Here is a 4,107-nt window from a genome sequence, read left to right as displayed (position 1 = left end):
CTGATTGTGGATGAGGAGGCTGATCTGGTCTGTATCACTGAGCTCTGGGTGGGTGAGCAAGAATGAGTTGGTCTCGCCCAAGTGGGGACTCAGTGCAGCAATAGGGCAGACTTCAGGGTCGGGGAAGGGGGGTTGCTGTAGCCTGCAGAGATTCCGTCTCTCTCTCCAGGCTCTCTGTCCAGTTGAGGAGGGATCTAGATGGTTTGTTCTTGGCATTGGGCATCTGGCACAGCTTAGGGATTCTGCTGGTTTACCACCTAGCAGTCTGCCTGCCTGCCTGCCTGCCTGCCTGAGCTGACAGAGCTGGTTTGGGAGGTGGTGTTGAGGACTCAGACTGCTGTTTCCAGGGGACCTCAACATCCATGTTGAGGTGACTGGTTCTGGGGTGGCTCAGGACTTCATGACTGCCATGACAACCAAACATGTCATCAGCCCAATGCATGTGGCAGGCCACACTCCAGACCTTGTTTTCTCAACTGGATAGGAAGAAGGTGATCTGAAAGTGGGGGATCTAGACATCTGTCTCTTGTTATGGCCAGATCACTTCCTGTTGAGATTTAGGGCTTATACATACTTGGCTTTCCTCCGCTCCTTCCAGACATAGGTAAAGGTAAAGGGATCCCAGACCATTAGGTCCAGTCGCGGACGACTCTGGGGTTGCGGCACTCATCTCACTTTACTGGTCAAGGGAGCCAGTGTACAGCTTCCGGGTCATGTGGCCAGCATGACTAAGCCGCTTCTGGCGAACCAGAGCAGCGCACGGAAACACCGTTTACCTTCCCGGTGAAGAGGTACCTATCTATCTACTTGCACTTGATGTGCTTTCGAATTGCTAGGTGGGCAGGAGCAGGGACCGAACAATGGGAGCTCACCCCATCGCAGGGATTCAAACTGCTGACCTTTTGATCAGTGAGCCCTAGACTCAGTGGTTTAGACCACAGCGCCACCCGCATCCCATGACATGGATTGCACTTAAAAGCTCTGTGTCCAAGCTAGAGTCAGATAATAGTTTTCCAGAGAATTAAATAGGCATCAGTCCTGTCCCAGGAGTATACACAAACATTTATTTTATCCTATGGTCTTATTTGGCCAAACAGGTGCAGCAGGTTTCTTATGCAATAACAAAACCTGAAAAACCTTTTTGACCAGCAATGAAAGTGAAATTTGATTCCTCTTTTAAGCTGCCTTCAGCCCTCTACAAATGTTAATATATATCTTCAAGCTTAGTGTAGGCATGGCTGGGCAAATACTGAGAAAATGATAATAGGGAGAAAATGACCCACACAGCACTTAAATCTCTCAGCTGTGTTAATGGATTTTGCGTATGGCAGTTCAAAGCAACTCTTGCTATAGGATGCTTGGTAAGTTTTATTAAGCAGGAAAATTTCATAGATGTTGATGAGCAGAAGAGAGGATGGCTGCTGGCAGATGCAGCCAAGAGTTGCTTGGCCCCTTCAAATGTGTATTTAAACATCAACCTAGAAATAAATGATGGATTTTCAAAGACAGTTCTGTCATGCGGAAGAGTTCCTCAGTTCCCAGGAGAAACGTCCTGCCTCATTCCTGGTACAGTCCAGTGGGGACACTACAGATGTTGCTGCATTGTAAACAAAACAAATTAATTAAAGGAAAATTAGAACATCGGCACATTCATAATCGGCTAATCCACCAGCCCCTAATATAATTAATTATGTTAATGCAGGTGGCAGCTGCCATGGAAGGAAATATGCTGCTGACGAATGCTGCCAGCAGAGCATGGGGTGTCAGAAGGGAGCCATCACTCCTGGGTAGGGGGCTAACTGGAAGGGCCTGTCTCTGGTGCAGCTCCTGCTCCATCAACAGAGCTTGAGCAGGAGACATTCCCAGGAGTCTTTTCTCCTTTGCTCAGACAGGGAAACAGAAGACACCTTCCCTTGAGGCAGGTGAAAACAAAAACCGGAAGACCGTAGGAAGCTGCCGGATGCTGAGTGTGGCTGCACTGGTCCATCTAGCTCAGTACTATCTGCACTGACTGGCAGTAGCTCCTCAGGCTTTTCCCACCCTGCCTGGAGGTGCCAGGAACTGAGCTTGGGATTTGCATGCAAAGCAGAGGCCCTACTGCTGACCTGTAGCCCTTCCCCTTAAGAGTCCAGTTGCACCTTAAAGGCTAATAGATTTCCATAGAGCAGCACTCTTCCCCAGGCTGGTGGTGCTCTCTGGATGTTTTGGATGGCAGCTCCCATCAGTCTCTGCATTGCGGGGGGCTAGACTAGATAACCCTTGGTGATCCCTTCCAACTCTACAATTCTATTGTTCTGTTGTTCTATGTTCTGGAGGGCATCAGCAGCCTGGGGAAGGCTATCTTGTAGCTTAAGCTTTCATGGATCCTCAGGATTTAGTGTGTGTCATTAGGAGCAAATGCAGGCCCAGATCCCACTCCGGGGCTGCATGTGCAGAAACACTCTGCAAGTGGATTCATAATGGGAAAGGGGACAGGGGACCGTTTGGACGTTCTGCCACCCAGACTCCCAAATCCTGGAGAAATAATCAGCAACCAAGTGGAGATGGCCATGCACGTGGCATGAGAGAAGAAGAGCAAGAGTTTGGATTTGATATCCCGCTTTATCACTACCTGAAGGAGTCTCAAAGCGGCTAACATTCTCCTTTCCCTTCCTCCCCCACAACAAACACTCTGTGAGGTGAGTGGGGCTGAGAGACTTCAGAGAAGTGTGACTGGGCCAAGGTCACCCAGCAGCTGCATGTAGAAGAGCAGAGACGCGAACCTGTTTCACCAGATTACGAGTCTACCGCTCTTAACCACCACACCACACTGGCATGTGGAAGGGTAGAAACTTGCTGGAGCATTCTGGCTAGGCTGAAATGAAGCCCCACTCTCGAAAACTACTTCACATTCCTAGTGCAGAGCAGCAGGGGGCAGCAAAGCTCCAGCGAAGCCTCCGGCAGCAGCATCATGTCATGGCAGCCACACAGAGAGAGCAGGCTGATTGTGTAAGTAGTGAGAGTACAACATGAAAACAAACCTTTTAAGGTGTATCAGGCAAGATACCACTCCCAAACACCTCCCCCACTCTCCCTGCTCCAAAGCTCAGAATGTAACGCAGAAGGCCTGTCTTTTAGAAGAGCGAAACATTTGTAGCCTGGCAGCCATAGAATAATAGAACCGTAAAGTTCTATGGAAAGGACCACAAGGGCCATCTAGTCCAACCCCCTGCAATGCAGGAATCACAGCTAAAGAATCCCTGACAGATGGCCACCCAGCCTCTGTTTAAAAACCTTAAGAAATGAGAGTCCGCCACCTTCCGAGGCAGTCCATTCAACTGTTGAACAGCACTTACTATCAGAAAAGGGACGCAGGTAGCACTGTGGTCTAAACCACTGAGTCTCTTGGGCTTTCTGATCAGAAGGTCAGCAGTTTAAATCCACGCAATGGGGAGAGCTCACGTTGCTCTGTCCCAGCTCCTGCCAACCTAGCAGTTTGAAAGCACACCAGTTCAAGTAGATAGATAGGTACTGCTGTGGCGGGAAGGTAACAGGCGTTTCCATGCGCTCTGGTTTCTGTCACAGTGTCCCACTGCACCAGAAGTGGTTTAGTCATGCTAGCCACATGACTAAACTGTCTATGGGCAAACGCTGTCTGGAAAGCTGTCTATGGGCAAACGCCAGCTCCATTGGCCTGAAAGCGAGATGAGTGCCGCAACCCCATAGTCTGGCCTGGGGGCCAGATGCGGCCCAATTGCCTTCTAAATCCAGCCCGCGGATGGTCCGGGAATCAGCGTGTTTTTATATGAGTAGAATGTGTCCTTTTATTTAAAATGCATCTCTGGGTTATTTGTGGGGCATAGGAATTCATTCATTATCCCCCCCCCCAAGCTATAGTCCGGCCCCGCACAAGATCTGAGGGACAGTGGACCGACCCCCTGCTGGAAAAGTTTGCTGACCCCTGACATAGTTGCCTTTGACAGGGGTCTTTTACCACCAGAAAGTTCCTCCTAATGTTTCGTCAGAATCTCCTTTCTTATTTGCATCCATTGGTTTGGGTCACACCCTCTGGAGCAGCACAGAACAAGCTTGCTCCATCTTCCATGTGACAGCCCTTTAGATGTGATT

General features: G+C 49.6%; 1 long non-coding RNA gene across 1 annotated transcript; it reads right to left on the bottom strand.

The window, feature by feature from the left end:
- Positions 1-1,350: 1,350 nt before the first annotated feature.
- On the bottom strand, positions 1,351-3,102 carry LOC308482960. The gene is made up of 2 exons (XR_013989519.1): positions 3,021-3,102; positions 1,351-1,597 (listed from the first exon to the last, which is right to left on the bottom strand). It is a non-coding gene; the product is annotated as an uncharacterized lncRNA (long non-coding RNA).
- Positions 3,103-4,107: the final 1,005 nt, after the last annotated feature.

This window comes from Podarcis pityusensis (genome assembly GCF_964106645.2).
Source record: "Podarcis pityusensis genome assembly, chromosome: 8".
Classification (NCBI taxonomy): Eukaryota; Metazoa; Chordata; class Lepidosauria; order Squamata; family Lacertidae; genus Podarcis; species Podarcis pityusensis.
Note: the sequence above shows the minus strand (reverse complement) of the source record. Positions and strands in the feature narration are given on the sequence as shown.